At 39.8% G+C, this 17,375-nt stretch overlaps 1 long non-coding RNA gene across 1 annotated transcript in view; it reads left to right on the forward strand.

Annotated features, from left to right (window-relative positions):
* LOC118992436 (uncharacterized) overlaps nt 1–6,488 on the forward strand; it is a 173,997-nt gene extending 167,509 nt beyond the window's left edge. The window contains exon 2 of the long non-coding RNA XR_005067636.1: nt 5,098–6,488. This is a non-coding gene — a long non-coding RNA (uncharacterized LOC118992436). The remainder of the gene's footprint in view (nt 1–5,097) is intronic.
* The last annotated feature ends 10,887 nt before the right edge of the window (nt 6,489–17,375 follow it).

Consider the following 17,375-nt stretch of genomic DNA (forward strand, 5'->3'; position numbering starts at 1 on the left):
ATACCAAGGAGTCCTGGCTAACTAAGGATTGATACTGGATGTGGAGGTGGTAGGAGGGAGTTGGTGGAAATGGTAGAGGTGGAACCAGGGTGAGCCTCGAATCATCCCCAGCTTACCTTCCTTCATGGATTCGTAAGGTGTGCCCCCTCCCCTTCTGATACTCCACATATGTCCATTCCCTAACTTCAGGCAATTTAGGAAAAAGGTGATGGGCTATGATGGGCTGAAAGAGGTCCTGACACTGGAGCCTTAGAATAGACAGACTTTCCTGTCCTATAAGCATGCTCCACTCTTCATAGACTCGACTATTGGTTAAGCTCCTTGGCTAAGGAGCTTCCAGAAGGCTGGACGGTTTATCTGGGCTGGGGAGAGGGGCAGAGGGATGGTCCATCTTCCTTTGGGAAGAGAGTCACTTCAGGAGGAAGTCTTTTTTTTCTATTTTAAAGTTATTTAAATTTTGTAGTCATTCTACCTTATTTATCATTCTTCAAATAGTAAGATTCTTTTTTCCCAGCTTAGACATAAACATCCAAACTTCACAATGCACAGTTTTCACCCCAAATGAAAAAAAATAGGCTGTATTCAAGACTGAAAATGAAAATTCATCACATGGCCTTCCCAAGGGCTCTGTTATTAAAGTTGCCATCATTTGGTTGGATATTATCAAGGCAAAAGAAAAAATTAAGGTAAAGATTGTGAACAGTGCTCCTCGCTCTTCCTCCCTTGCTTGTAAATGAATGTTTTTCAGCCTCCGCCATCCATCCTCATTAACACCATGAGCAATTTGTATTGGCCCACACTGCTGCGTCTGTACATTGTGCGAACGCATGTGATGCTCTGGAAATGGGCAATTTAATATGAAAAGCACACCATGGCTCAGATTTTTTATTTATTTTTCTAAACAGTAATTTCTGCTAGGAATTATTCCATGATTTGTGCATAATTTCATGCAAATGGTTATTTAAATATAAATAGAGAAATGTGTCGAATAATACTGTGCCTGCCTCTACTTGGGCTGGCATTCCCACATTTTTAGATGCTGCCATTTTAAATAAAAAAATTTTTAAAAAATCCCTAAGCCACACACTAGTCAGAAGATAATTGTGCCTGCTCGTTAATTATCATTTGAGTGACCTCCATGGAACTTTCTTAATATTTTCCAATTTCTTTAAAAAGAAACTTAAGTAAGGGGAGTGGGGGGAATAGAAGAGGGTAGAAGGAGATGTAAATGGTGAAGGAAGGAAACTTGACTTGGGGTGGTGAACGCACAATACAATATACAGATGACGTGTCATAGAACTATACACCTGAAACCTATATAATTTTATTAACTAATGTTGCCCCAATAAATTCAATAAAAAAGTACATTCTCAAGGCTGTAAAAGCATCACCACTATCTATTTCAACACATTTTAATCACCGTAAGCAGAACTCTGTAATCATTAAGCAAAAATTCCCTCTGTTCCCAGCCCCTGGTAACCTCTGATGTACTTTTACATCTTTAAGGATTTGCCTTTTGTATATATTTCAGATAGGTGGAATCATACAATGCATGCCCTATTGTTACTGGTTTATTTCACTAGGCAATAGTGTTTCACAGTTTATTCATGTTGTAGCATGTACCTGAACTTCATTCCTTTTTATAGCTGAGTAATATTTCACTGGGTATGCACACCAAATTTTGCGCATCCATTTGTCTGTTGAAAAATGGGATACTGACATGTGATGTTTCTATCTTTTAACTGGGACACTGGGATGTTTTTATCTTCTAACTGTTATGAATAGTACTACAATGAAAATTGATGTCAAAGTTAGTTTGGCATGGCTGGAATACGAAGCCACGTACACATGGATGCAAAGCTGATCTAAGCATTTCATAATTCAGGTGTATCTTTTGCTCAAAAACATGCCACACAGTCATTTGCCTTGAGAAGCTTTGTAATAATTAAAATAGACAGCATGAGGAAAAAATGTACACTGCGATTAACCTTCTTTATTTGGACAAGATCTAATTTAGTTCAAGGTTTTGTGAATGCTGGTCCAAAATATAGCTTAAATAAATACCCCACAACTCCCATTAATTTAAAAAATATGACTTTGAAACACAGTGATGAGAACTTACAAAATGGAAAGAGAAACGTGTGACTTCTCTGCAAAGCTCTGCCTTCTGTTTCATCACACTGTGTCCGTGGCTTCATCTATTCCAGCGGAAGGGTCAAGAAGGTTTTTCCAGATCAAATGTACTGCTACGAATGTGACTGGGAACCTTGGTTGGAACAAAGGTAGTACCTTCCTATCCCTAAAACACATCTTGTGGTAGGAAGTAAAAAGAGAAACCAAGGAAGATGTGCATTTGTGTGTTTGTATGTGTGCGTGTGTGAGATGCCACTGTTTGTGTGGTGCCGACACTCAGCTCTCCATCTCTGGCCTAGATCACCTCTCATCTTCTGTTTCCAGACTTCCAAATCGCAACGGGGCATCTCCACTTAGACAGCCATTTTCCAATTGCAAGCAAGTATGCTAATATGCAAAAATTTATTTTCTGTCTTTGCCTCCCTTCCCAATTTGACCATTGTCTTAAAATTATATGTGAAACCTTCTTTTTCCTCCACTGTTCATATCAACTGTGTTAGCAATTCCATCTTATGGACACTTGCCTTCCAAGCTTTAAGACATTTCAGCTGTTTCTGTGCTTACCAGCAGGAGTGGGCATGACCTTCACACATATCTTTTTGCCCACTTTGCTGTTTCCCAAACAATCCTGAAGTGGCTTCATTTTGAATACTGGGAAGGGTCCTGGTTTGGATTAAGAGAACTGGGAATTCTTCTTCTGATTTTAACTCTGACAGTGGAAGTCATTTCACCTTCCTGGGCCTTAGTTTCTTTATTTCTAAAATGAAAGGGTTACACATAGTAAACTATTGACTTCTTTCCAGCTCGCACTCCTTATGCATCTAGAGTCTGGATGAAAACTCTTGACAAGGAGTTTAGGATCTTATGGCAATTGCTGTCTATGTTGCTGGTCCTGTTGACTCTGTCTGTACCTTCCTCTGTTTCCTTGGGCATCCATCCCACTCTAACACCCCAGTAAGCCTAGATCTAATTTCATATTTTCAGTCCTGTTGAATGTGTAAAAGTCCAGTAGAGGGTGGTTAAAACAAACTTGAGTCAGATGAGCTCGGTTTGGCTCCAGCTTCATCCCATACCAGCTGCATGATCTTGAGCACGGTGCTTGACCTCCTTGAATCTCAGTCTCCACATCTATAGAAATGGGATAGTAATAATAGCATTCCATAGGGGACTGAGGGCTTGATGAGATGGCCATTGTAAAGCCCTTAGAATAATGCCTAGACCTTGGCTAGAGCTCAGTAAATACTACCTATAGAAATAGCTTCTTGTTTTCACATTATAGATGAATCAGTAAAACATACAGGAATATGCTAGATACAAATGATTCATTATATTATCTTTTTTTGAGGAGGGGGGAACATTAACTGTAACACCTGCCTTTAGAACTATGCATATAGGGAACTGCACTTTGATAATGTCATAAAGTGATAAAAATTTACATGTGCTTACCTCCACAACAGTTCCTACTTGCAAGAGTAGAAAGCCTTCTCCTAATAGCTGTATACTTACACAGTATCAAAAAAGCCAGTTGGTTAGTAATACAGCATAAATAATCCCTTTAAGAAAATTTTAAAAATATATACTGTAGCTAAAAAGGAATTTAAAACATCCTAGTTGTAGACATTAAAATAAATAAATATTTTAAAAATGAAAACTATAGCATTATTATAACTTTAAATGTTAAGACTCTGTTCTTTTCTAATAGGAGGCACAAGATTTGTTGGGCCAGAGTCGTTTTAACACACCCACATTTTGGAGGATGTGATTTATGTCTTTGAAGGCTTACTCATCATAGTAATTCAAACTTACTTGGCTTAGGGTATTGAATGAATTGTTGTGCTGACTTGATGACATGTCATATCAGGCAGCTCCTGCCATTATGGAGGTTAAACTTGAAAAGAGACATTATTGGTATGTCATAGAAAGGTCCAATAGGTTAATTTGAATAATATGCTAACATTATGCACACAGTGTAAAGTGTACATGCAATATTCTGTATAAAAATCACACTGCTACTAATACATTGATGAGCTCCAAAATATTCAAGATTCTGTTAAGATTAGCAATCAGCATATGTTGATTAATAATAAATTACCTTTTTAAGGCTCAATCTGTAGACAGAAATTCTGGCAGTTTCTGTTATTGCTATTCTCAAAACCTAAAATAGAAAGTTCATCACCACCCTCGACTCTCACCTTTCCTTCCACTTCGTCACCTCTCTAGACTCTCAGTCCTGCACCGAGTTTTCACTCTGGGCCACCCTCTCCCTTCCCTCGCTCGCTGCTCATGTCACGCCGCTCCAGGGTTCAGAATAACCTAAATGTTGCTTTACACAAAGACCTCCACAGCTCAATGCCTTTGCTTTCAAGTTGTTAAAAAAACAAAACAAACAAACAAAAGACTCCAGGTTACCCAGCAGTGGGTATTCTGTTTGTGTGGCATTACATTTCTCTGAATTCAACAATTTGACTTCTGGATTGAAACATCAATTTCTTGTTTCTAGACTGCTACGAGCTGCGCTCCCGAGAGCAGGTGCCCTGAAAGGACACCCACGGTCTCAGATCTGTGTGCGTGCACAAGAGAAGTGTCTGGGTGGTGCATCCTAAGCAGGTGGAAAACCAAAAAATTCCTGTGAAAAATAAAATAGTAAATGATTCGAGGACAGCATATCACAAATTTGATTAAACGGTGTCTTTAGAAATTTGCCAGAACTGTTGGTGACATAAAACTGTTGCAAATGAAAGCAACCGTGTATCTGGCTAAGTTTCTTGTAGTCACTGACATTTCTGCCCACATGTAGGTGGGGGAGAAAAAATACAGATATTACAAATTATTAAAAATTACAAATACTGAAACAGAAAAATGATTTTTAAAGCTATCATTATGATCAGTGAAAAAAACAGTTAAATAACTATACCTTTCATTCACATATTTTACAGTAATTTTGTTTTTATCCTTTCTTTCTAGCAAATGTTGCTAATTCCACACAGAGCCCTCCATGGAGACATAACCGATGCAAGCTAAAGTGATTTTCCTTAAATGAAGACAGCACAATTGAGTCCTCTGTGCTATCTATATCCACAGTGTATTTCTAGCCAAGAGAGAGAGACATTTGACCAAAAATTCCAAGCCGGAAGAAATATGAAAATAAAGAGCCAAAGCCGAGGTCTCTAACACGGAGGGAAAGCTCAGCGAACATCTCCCCCCAGTGCGTTAAGGGCTGTGAAACTTGAAAAAATTGCTGTCTGTGGACCTAACTGTCCATGGCCTCTTGTTATTAGGTAAAATGAACCAATTTAAAAAATTGCCACAAAGATAAGCTAGGAGTGTCCACAGAAAATATGAAATGAAGTTGAACCAGAATCAAGACTGGTGGGGGGTATATTTTGTGGGTGTTTTATTTGGGGGAGGCAGTTGGACAAAATGATGCAACCCACAGGGGAGTAAAAAATGTAATATTAACTATTCAAAACCAAGAATCTGGATGAATACAAATCCACATAACCTCATCTGTTAAACAAAAACATTAGCTATCTCAAGAAATTTAAAGTGAGATATATGCAGATTAGCACTGTAACTTTTAGTGGATATTTTGCTAATTCTTAAAAACACACTTTTGGAAAGAGGTTCTTTTCCCTTCTACCCTATATGTGCTTCTTCAAAAGCCTATATGTCGTCTGGAAATATACATAGATATCCACCCAGTCAAACATGGGTTAATTGGACTAATCTGCTTTTACCTCTCTGCTGAGTGTAAAACTGCTTAACTGCACAACTCTGAGAGAAGGGGAAAGAGAGAGGATAAAAAGGATGTGATCCAAGACTTCCATTTTCTTACTCTCAAATAAATATTTTTATCACCCAAGAATTGGAAGGGAAGTTTTGGACTGCTTTAAGCAAGCCCCACAGAATTGTTCACTGATAGATCCAGAAATGTATGTTTTACTGCCTTCGATTTCCTAATTGCATTTTAAATTACAGTCAAAATACCTTGTGCACAGTAAAATGTCATTGTGTGAAAAGCACACATTTCCCTTTACTTCCCCCGCTCAGAGAAGCTCTGCGTCCATTTAATCCTGAATCTGATTTCACTGGTCTAAAATTTTGAACTTGTTCAGCTACACGAGATGGTCCTTTCAGAAAACCTGAGACAATGACAGGAATTCATAGGAAGTTTTCCCATTCAACCAGATGCATTTCTGGAAGGCATTGCAAAGGCTCCGCCAACAGTCACTATGTATATATCTGTCTGAAATTGGCAACTCTCTTTTATTTCCTCCAATATTCTAGCCAAAGATCTGAACTCACTTTTTCTGTCCATAGGCACAAAAAAAAAAAAAAAAGACTGTATTGGCTAATTATGCCTCCTGAAAAGAATTTGGTTCAGTGTAAGATGATCCTAGTGATATGCTAATCCCTTTTTCTGCTTGGTGCTGCCTAAAGCTTGTGTCTAACATTTTTTTTTCAACTGTATGACAATAAAAGTTCTGGCAACAAAAGAAATAAATGGGCAGCTAAAGAAGGTATAGCCCAAACACATGGCAGGCCACTCTCCCCTCTCCTTCTGGCTGCTCTTTTGTGGGCTGCAGTTGGGTAACCCCAAGTCAATAGCCGAAATCCAGACACCTTAGCAACTTAGTATGATACCCAAGCCCTCTCTCTTTACATTCATGAATAGTCAGCACCCAGCAGACAAAATAGAACTAATCTTTTTTGACAGAATTGTTCAATTTTAGAGGAAAAGCTTTTGAGTCTTCCACACATTTGCAAAATATGAGACAACAATGGCTGCAATCAAATTTTAAAAACAACAGTGGCCAACTGGGCAGCAGAAAAGTCTTTTTGAATTAAAGAGCACATTCAGTCGGTCCCAGTGGTCATAAACTTGGGGCAAACATTAATTTCAATATGTGAAAGAGAGAGATAAACAAACGAAGAGGCTATCCCACAGCCCCTGTGCTGGGCTTCCTGCGGTAATTCCTTCTGCAATGATACACGCATCATTTTTTTCAATGTCATTTTTATTTTCCTTTTGCATATACCAATACAAATATTTCTTTCCCCTCTTAAAATAATTCTGTTTGGGGGCTGTGTGTGTGTGTGTGTTGAAGGGGGAACCCAAAGAGTCTTGGTTTAAAATGCTTTTTATCCAGCAGGCTTTTGTAGTCATTTGAAAGCAGTTTCACCATTTAGAAATCCTGTAATGTATCAGTCACTTACAAGTCTAACATATGCGAAAAATGAATCTTCTCTCCAACCCCACCCCACCCCCATTTAATACAAGGCTATGCCTTTGGAGACAATATGAACGAGAAGAAAAATCTACCCAGTTCATGGCAAAAACAGAAGTTAGCAACATGGTCCATGCAGCTGCAACACTGCATTTAAAATTCAGTTTCCTCGTAGGAAGAGGGCTAATCCTGCCCCCGTAATTCCCTACAGCCAAAATGTGCCCCCTCCCCTAGTGACAGTGCAATGCAAAGACACTAGCACGCTTATCTTGCCTAACCAGATGGCCGACTTGGATCAATGCACACACGCCACGATCAATGGGAGAGATAAAGAATTAGGAAAACAGTGGTACATGCTCCCAGAAAGCTTGTACACTGCATAATTATTTTATGATTCTACACATGGCTACATGTGATACTGAAGTAGAGAAGGAAAGGATAATTAGAGTGCCAGGAAGAATTTTGTAGGCGCCGACGCTTCGTCTGTCAGCACTTCCCACTCTAGCAAACTCACTGCCCTTATCTGAAAGGGAATTTAGAAAACATGAGCGAAAATTTCAGGGGAGGTATTTCCCTTCTTGCCAGATCCTGTCACATCCGAAAGTTTAGTTCAAAGCTCGAGGAGGCTTGCAAGGATTTGGCTATGCCTCTCGTCATTTGTCTGTGATACGAACTGTAACCAGGAAGAATTTGGGCTCCCAGTGAGTCAGTCAAGTTCATTCAGTAAAATAGAGCAGGACGAGCCATGTCCTTAATTTCTGTTTCCTGATTGGCTAACCAAACCAATGTTTTTGAGCAGGTTAGTTATACACTTCAAACTAAGAAAAAAAATATGGTCCCGCATCCCTGTTAACCATCCAGTTTCCAAGGAAAGTATAGGAGGTTCTGAGGCTGGCACGCTGCCGCTTTATTCTGAATTCAGACCAAGATCATAAACCAGAACAATAAACCACAGCAATCCTCCACTGCAGCAGTGTGTTAATCAGAAAGAAGAAAATGTTACTTCAGCTTCTTGCACATGATGGGTGCTTAATACATGATTATACTATTATCTGAAATAACAATAATAAAAATCTTGTACCCTGTGCTACTGTATTCTTTTATTACCTTGAGTTAGATGCAATTAAAAGTAGTGTTGGGTTCTCCCTCGGATTTAAGACTCAGCTTGCATGCTCATTAAACATTCAATGAACTTTTTATACCATTTCTCATGTAAAGAGAGACAGGACCTGGAATCAGGAATTAAATACAGCTCTCCATCACTACCAACCTCAAAAACCCTCATGGATGAGCTAGTCATTTTAAGGAGTCTATTACATTGAAAATAGAATGAATATTCAATATTCAAATAATTACAATTACTATAATTTAATTCCTAAGGACCAATAAAATATAGCCTGGGTAAAAATTCAGAGGAAAAAAATATTCACAACACTGAAAGCCATAGTGACCCTCTAAGTCATGATTGACAAGGTTACATGTGAAGCTTGGATTTTCACAGGATTCAGTGGTTCTGAGTGATGTTCTCTATAGAGTTGTTTTGTTCTCTCTGACCCAAATGTTTCTGTCTAGCGCAAAATAGATAGCTATGTGTAACTAGCACTTAGCTTTGCTGCCCATAATCAGATTTAGAAAAAGATCCTGCGTTTGGGGATATGATACATATCATCACACCTATTTTTAGGTCAAAACCCTTCCAAGGCTAAGACTATGATTTTATTATTTAGGGCTATTTCCCTTTTCTCCGAGACTTAAAAAAAATGAGTGTAAACACTGCAGGCCCTTCCAGTAGTACAACAGACCCCTTTGGCTGCAAAACGACTCATCACACATACTAGCCTTTATGTTCCGTAGCTGAGCTTGCAGGGAGTACGGGAAACTTCCGGGTGTTGGGGAAGGGAGGAATCCATGAGTCAGGACTGGAGCAGTGTCGTAGAAAGAGAATATCGGTTTTCTCCAAGGGCAGGTCTGCGGTGGGCTCATCTCTGGGCTGGAGACAAAGTAGGTGGCTGGCCCCAAGTCCCACCATTAAGCCAGAAAACCTGGAAAGAAGCTGGTATGTTCTCAGTTCGAGAGCACCATGGCTCCCTGCAGGCGCAAACCCAAATCCTGTCTGGAGTAAAGCATCATCAGGTCAGACCCCCGGGTTTTCAAGGGATTAGGATTAATGAAATATAAACTTCCAGTCAAAGATCACCAATCACACAAGAAAATAGTCCCCTATGAAGGAGAGTCAGTGGAAACAATAAACAACAACCTTGGATCTTGTAAGACCAACTTATCAGAATTTATCAGATACAGAATACAAAATAAACAAAAGCACAGTGTTTTTTAAAATTAAAGTGAGAATTACTAAAATGAATCAGCAATAAGAAACTATCAAAAATAACAAGACAGGTTAGAAAAAGAACCAAATAGCCCTGGCTGGTGTAGCTCAGTGGATTGAGTGCAGTCTGTGAACTAAGGGGTCGCTGGTTCAATTCCTAGTCAGGGCACATGCCTGGGTTGCGGGTCAGGTCCCCAGTGGGGCCACGTGAGAAGCAACCACATATTGATGTTTCTCTCCCTCTCTCTCTCCATTCCTTCTATCTAAAAATAAATAATTAAAATCTTTTTTAAAAAAAGAAAGAAAAAGAACCAAATACTACTGAACCAAATAGAACAAAATAGTTCTATTTTTTTCAGATGTATTGAGGAATAATTTACAGACAATACGTCGCACACATTTGATGTGTACAGGTCAATGACCTGACAGGTGTGTGTACCTGTGAAACCATCACCACAAGCAAAATACAGAATACGTCCACCAACCTCAAATGTTTCCTTGTGCCCTGCGTGATTGATCTCTTTGTTGACCCTTCGTCCCAGGCAACCACAGATTATTTTGTGTGTCACTCTAACACAGTTTTTGTTTTCTAGAGTTTTATAGGAATGGAATTGTACATTATAAATATGTTTGGGTCTGGCTTCTCTGATTCAGCACAAAGATTTTTGGATCCACCCATTTTGTTGTGTATGTCAACAGTGGTTCATTTCTTTCTCTTACTAAATAGAATTCACTGCTTGGATATGCCACATTTTGTTTATCCATGCCCCAATTAATGAACATTCAGATTGTTTTCATTTTTTTCGCTATTGTAAAGAGAGACCCAATGAACATCCACATTAAAGTCTTTGTTTTCATTATTTTTGGATAAACTCCTAGTAGTGGAATAGTTGGGTTATGTGGTAGGTGTATGCTTAACTTAAAAAAAACTGCCAAAAGTTTTCTAAAATGATTATAGTATTTTATATTCCCACCCATAGTGTAAAAGAGTTCCAGTGCCCATATTTTCTTCAGCGCTTGATATTGCCAGTCTTTTTAATTTTGGCCACTTTAATGAGTATGTAGTCGGATCTCATTGCAGTTTAATTTGCATTTTCCTATAATAATGATATGCTTTCTCACCATTCTTATGTGTAGTTTTGTAAAATTTTCGCTTAAATTTTTGCCCATTGGAAAAAAAATTTAATTAACTTGCAAGAGTTCTTTATGTGTCTTGGATACAAGTCTTTTGTCAGATTGATCTGTCTGTCTATCTACCTATCTATATCTAATCTATTGATTTATCTATCTAGTGAATATGCTGTTATTTACCTTTTTGTATACTTAATGGTGTATTTTTTAAATATATTTTATTGATTATGCCATTACAGTTGTCCTATTCCCCCCTTCATTCCCCTCCACCCTGTACACCCCTCCACCACCATTCCTCCCCCTTTCATTTATGTCCATGTGTCACATGTTCTTTAGATTCTGTATTTCCCATAGTATTCTTGCCCTCCCCCCCTGTCTATTTTCTACCTACCCTCTATGCTATTTTCTGTACCTTCTCCCCCCTTCTCCTCCTCCCACTCCCCTATTGCTAACCCTCCATGTCATCTCCATTTCTATGGTTCCATTCCAGATCTAGCTGTCCTCTTAATTGGCTTTTGTTTTAGGTGTGGTTGTTAATAACTGTGAGTTTGCTGTCCTTTCACTGTTCATATTTTTATCTTCTTTTTCTTAGATAAGTCCCTTTAACATTTCATATAATAAGGGCTTGGTGATGATGAAATCCTTGAATTTGATCTTATCTGAGAAGCACTTTATCTGCCCTTCCATTCTAAATGTAAGCTTTGCTGGATAGAGCAGTCTTGGATGTAGGTCTTTGGATTTCATGACTTGGAATACTTCTTTCCAGCCCCTTCTTGCCTGGAAGGTCTCTTCCTCTTCTGGTACCCCTGTAATTCAGATGTTTGAATGTTTAAAGATGTCCTGGAGGTTCCTAAGCTTCTCCTCATTTTTTTGAAGTCTTGTTTCTTCATTCTTTTCTGTTTGGTCATTTTTTTCTTCCTTCTGGCCCACTCCATTGATTTGAGTCCCAGTTTCTTTCCCATCACTATTGGTTCCCTGTGCATTTCCCTTCATTTCACTTAGTTTAGCCTTCATTTGTTCCTCTAATTTGTGACTAAAATCAACCAGTTCTGTGAGCATCCTGATCACCAGTGTTTTGAACTGTGCATCTGATAGGTTGGCTATCTCGTGGTTGCTTAAAAGTATTGGCTCTGGGGCTTCGAGCTGTTCTTCTTTTTGAGCCATAATGTTTTGGTCCATTAGTGTCTGTTACATATGAAGGGCAGAGCCCTAGGTGTTCAACAGGGCAGGGTGACCCCAGTCACTGGGTTGTGACGCTGTATGTGGGGGCAGGGTCAGAGAGGGGCAATGGAGTTTGTTTTGCTCTCTCTCAGATTTTGGTCCCCTCTGCTGCTTCCTGCAAGCAAATTGGGTCCTTCTGGTGCTGGTCCCCGAGTGTGTGGGCTTGTGCACCCTCCAGGACCCTGTGAGTCTCTCCAACAAACTCTCTGTGAGCCTGGGAGCCTCTCCTGGCACTTTGACCCCCAAAAGTTTGTCCAATTGGTGCTTTTAGGCTTTAATTTCTGTTGCTGGGGCCCTGGTTTGCACGGTCTATCTCACTGCTCACTCCTTTGCCTGGTTTATCTGAGAGTGAATATGTGAACTCAATCAGCCAGCCGCCTTGCACCCTCACTGGGTCTGCCCGTTGTCATCCCACGCCTAGGATCTGTCAACCACTGCCTGCACACCTGGGTCTGTCTGGCCACTTTTTCCTGAGCAACCCCTCAGCCACCTGACACCTGTCCGCCAGCCGCTGACTCTGCCTCTCTTACGGGTCTAGCTGAATGGTTCGTTGTTGTCAGACGTCTGTACAGTTCAATTTTCTGTGTCTTGGTTGCATTTTTTGTTACTAAATCTTTGTTGTCTTTAAATTTGGTTGTGCGAGGAGGCACAGTGCTTCCACCTATGCCTCCATCTTGGCCGGAAGTCGACAAAGTCCAATATATTAAATTTCTGTTTTATATTTGGTTCTTTTTTGCTGCTAAGAAATATTCACCTATTCCAAATTGCAAAGACTTTTTTCTCCTGTATATTGTTTTAGAAGTTTTAAAGTTTTGCCTTTTACATTTGAGTATGTGCTCCAACTTGGGTTAGTTTTAGTGCGTGACTTAAGATAAAAAAGTCTATGTTTATTTTTTCCCTATACAGATATTCAATTGCTCTTTTTTCTTTGTTAGAAAAGACTTTTACCTTCCCTACTGAATTTTCCTGGCATCTTTGTTGAAACATCAATTAACCATATATATGTGTGGGATGGTTTTGCTCTCTATTTTGTTCTGCTGACCTATGTGTGCAAACTTGCGTCAATACCACACGGAACTGATATTTGTAATTTTACAGTAATTTGAAATCAGGTAGTAATACACTCCCATTTTGCTCTTTTAAAAATCGCTTTGGCTATTTCAAAACACTTGCATTTTCTTATGCTTTTAAAGATCAGCTTGCTGACTTTTATAAGACTGTCCAATTGCTATTGTTTTGAGTCTATAAATCAATTTGGGGATAGTTGACATCCTAAGAATGATAAGTCTAAGATATGGTCTCTTAAAGGAACTGTTTGCTAGGAATAAACTGGTGAGAACACGGTCATTAAGGCTCTGCTCAAATGTGAACTGTATCTAGTGCAATACGATTTGCTTATCAGTCTTAGTTTCTTACTATATTTTATTTATTTTCATAGCATTCATCACTATCCAACATACTATATGTTTACTTATTTACTTGCTTAAGTCTATTTCCCCCACTAATATGTGAACTCCATGAGAAAAGGGTTCTCACTTTTTTCCCTCATCTTGATTCTTGGTTATTTGTCTAGGATAAATTCTGGTAGATTTCCTCCAACCTCTAAGGTTTAGACAAAGAAAGACCTGGAGGAGGACAGAGAACTGACTTTCCAGTTGAAATGAAACAGAAAGACGTGTGCTCTGAAGTGAGACTGCTGAGATTGAAATCACAGTTCTACTATTTACTAACCACATGATCTTCAGTAAATTACTGAGCCACTTTTTGCTACAGGTTTTTCAATCTGTAAAATAGTATAAAGACATCATCTAACTTACACTGTTGATATAAGAATTAAATAAATTGATACATGTGAACCATCACTAAAAGGGCTTGTAAATGTTTGTAAAGTAAGTGGTGTGCTTACTTTCTAGGTTACCGCACATCCTGATTGGACCCTTGGAATCGTAAGTGGGGATTCCCTTCCTATCATTCCTTCCTTTGTTGCACGCACCAGCAGTCTTATCTACTGTGCCGTCATTTTAATGACTCTCCTTATCTGTGCCTCAGCTCCGGAGTTGCAGTCCATCTTCTAATCAGGTTACATCATTTCTTTTCTGATGGGAGGCCCCTTTTAAGCTACACCAGTCCCGATGTTCTGCTGCCATGGAATATGAATGAGGCTCACTTACAAATAAAATATCAGAATATATTGGAATAACACAATAGGGTATTCTTATACAGCATTACAATGAACTTAGATGTCTCATTTCAACCCCAATTCCCCTTGCCTAGAATGTGGATCTATAGCCACACACAACTGGACCCTGCTCCAGTGTTTTTCCAGTTCCCATCTGCTTTGTCCTTTTGTGTCCTGACCCGAGTTGCCCTCTTCCTGGGTCCTGTGCTGTCCTAGGTGAGCAGCTGGCATCTCCGCTGGGGCGCGGCCTGAAGTTATCTAGAGGTGATGGGGTTTTACTGACTCCCTCTGTGAACTGCTCTATGCCCAGTTACATGTACTACAAACATTTTCTGCTTCAACAGCAAAAATGTCCCTTGTTACTGCTTCTTTTTCTGTTTTTTTTTGTTTTAATTATTGACGTGATTACAAATGTCTTCTATTTTCTCCCTGCCACCCAGCCCCCACCCCACTCCTGGCCTTCACCCCATTGTTGTCTGTGTCCATGGGCTATGCATATATGTTCTTCGGCTAATCTATTCCAGCCCCCCAACTCCCTACCCCCAAGATCTGTCAGTCTGTTCCATGTATCCATGCCTCTGGTTTTACTTTGTCAGTTTATTTTGTTATTTAGAGTCCACATATGAGTGAGATCATGTGGTATTTGTCATTATCTGACTGGCTTATTTCACTTAGCACAATGCTCTCCAGGTCCATCTATACTATTGCAAAGGAAAAGAGTTCCTTCTTTTTTACAGCCATGTAGTATTCCATTGTGTAAACATACCATAACTACTTTATCTACTCATCCACTTATGGGCACTTGAGCTGTTTCCATGTCCTGGTTATTGTGAATAATGTTCCTATGAACATAGGGGTGCATATATTCTTTCTGATTTGTGTTTTGGGATTCTTATGATATACTCCCAGAAGTGGGATCCCTGCTTCCACCATCCCTTTGCCATACAGGCTTCTTTTAGCTCATCTACCGTTGAGCAGGATGGGCTTATTTCTCAATGGAAGAAACTGCTGAAGTCCATCTCAGGCAGAGCCCTTATGAGGAATACTCTCTCCTCCAGAAAGCTAAAACAGAGCCTTACCATTTGGCTTTTCCATTTTCCACTTCAGAGCATCTCCTTGGATGCAACAAAAGAACTAGGATCAAAAGTGCTATCAGCAAGAAAATGCTGCCTGCTTCCCTGTAACAATGAAGTAGGCATGAGTGGGGGGAAAAAAGTACAACCAAAGCTTTCAGCTCAGAAAACTGCTGCTGCCCCTTCCATTCTGGAGCTTTAGGCAATCTTGGGCTAACCAGTCCTTTTGATTTCTCTGCACACTTACCACCAACTCTTGGAAAACTCCTTATCATACAACCATTCTTGAAGATATTGGTCTTGGAAAACCCCTTCAGGTTGGTCCTTCTTAAGTTCTTTCCAATACTTCAAGTTTCTGAGAACATAGCACAGGAATCCAAAGAGACTTACCCATAGTATACTTAGGTACTGGACTAACCTCCACAACCTAGATGTATGTATTTTTAAAACCCAAAACAAGCTCTGAATCTCGAGTGTGGGATATGCCTTGAAGGTCCTAGATTGATAAGTAATTGTTAATTCTGTGAAGCCTTATCTTTCATTTAAAAGAATGGTCATACTCATTGTATACTTCTACCTAGACATACCTAAATGCTGTTTCCTGTGAAGACCCATAAAAATACAATCAAATGAAAATAAAGGTTAAATTTATTGTCTAATAATTCTCAATCTTACAGCCTTGTTGCCTTAAGTATTGTGCTAGACATACCCATCCTTGCCTCTCCTAGCACGGTCCCTGCTGGCACCTGTCTGACAGGAGCCCATCCGTGACCACAGCTGATGACCAAGGTTAGACATCCGAACAAGAGGTGCCAGTCCAATTCTTTATCTTGTGGATCTGAATCAAGAGATAAAAAGCCTAGTGACAGGAAGGTCATGTGGACATGGGAGTGGTGGCCGTGTTTTGCCACACACAAGATGAAAACTCGGCCAGTCAATAGAGAGGAGCAGGCAAATGAAGAACAATCCAGAGAGAAATAAAGGCCTGGGATCCTGCAGCCCCAAGAGAGGCAGAGCAGACTTCCTTCCTAGCACTCTGCAGGAGCTAAAATGCCACACTCGGCTTTACTTCCTGTCCTCGGATCCTGTAAAAACTGGGTATTTGTAACACACTGCCTTTTATTTTTAAGAGCTTGAGTGGGATTATATTGCCTACAAACCAAGGGGCTTTGAGAGCAGCCTATCTATCCAAGGCTGAGAGCAGGCTCAGCATCTTATCCGACTCGCTAGATGCCCCAGACTGGGAAAGGGTTGACACAGAGTAGGGACTGGGCTTCTTGGCTGAAATTCATGACTGTCACTGCCCATCTTTTACTTTCATTAGTTGTGTTTTTTATTATATAATTTCACATACCCTTAGAACTACACTGCTATATTTATTTTCTTTAACAGGAGAAAAACAAGGTTCAAAAAGCCTACCAGTCTTACAAGTAACAAGAACTACTGAGCACACAGTGTGACTTCAGAGGCAACTGGAAGGTCCCATAGTCACCCACCTCCCTTCCTTAACTTGTGGGTCTCTGAAGAACTACTAGAATTGTTCCTGAAGTCATTTTGGTCTTCCAAGTTGTTAATTAAAATACAAATATCTTGGTCCGTATTTCCCAAAATGTGTTCTGCAGAATTCTAGTCTGTTGAGATCCTCCATGAAAAATAAAACAAGAAAGTAAGACAAATAAATAAGGAGCCACAATATACTATATCCACATCTTGGAGGTTCACAGGGCACTGTGGCATACTAATGGCTCGGAGAAGTCCACAGGTGGTTTTGGGGGAGGTGACTATGTTTTACTTGTCACAGAAACTGTCTGGCTTAGCATCATGACGCTACCACTTAACAGTTGTGTGACTTAAACAAAAATGAGGATAGCAGTAGCCCCTACCACACAGTTTTATTGGGAGAATTAAATGAAGTAATGAATGTCAAGTCCCTAGCACCCAACCAGCACATAGACACACTCAGTAAAATCTGCTTTTATAATTAATGTACCTTTTTCTAAAATGTTACTGAGTGGTGCCCCTGGCTGGTGTAGCTCAGTGGATTGAGTGCAGGCCTGCGTACCACACGATCGTGGTTCGATTCC

The sequence above is a fragment of the Sturnira hondurensis genome, unplaced genomic scaffold (genome assembly GCF_014824575.4).
Source record: "Sturnira hondurensis isolate 20B ecotype Veracruz unplaced genomic scaffold, ASM1482457v3 Scaffold0008196, whole genome shotgun sequence".
In the NCBI taxonomy this organism is placed as follows: domain Eukaryota; kingdom Metazoa; phylum Chordata; class Mammalia; order Chiroptera; family Phyllostomidae; genus Sturnira; species Sturnira hondurensis.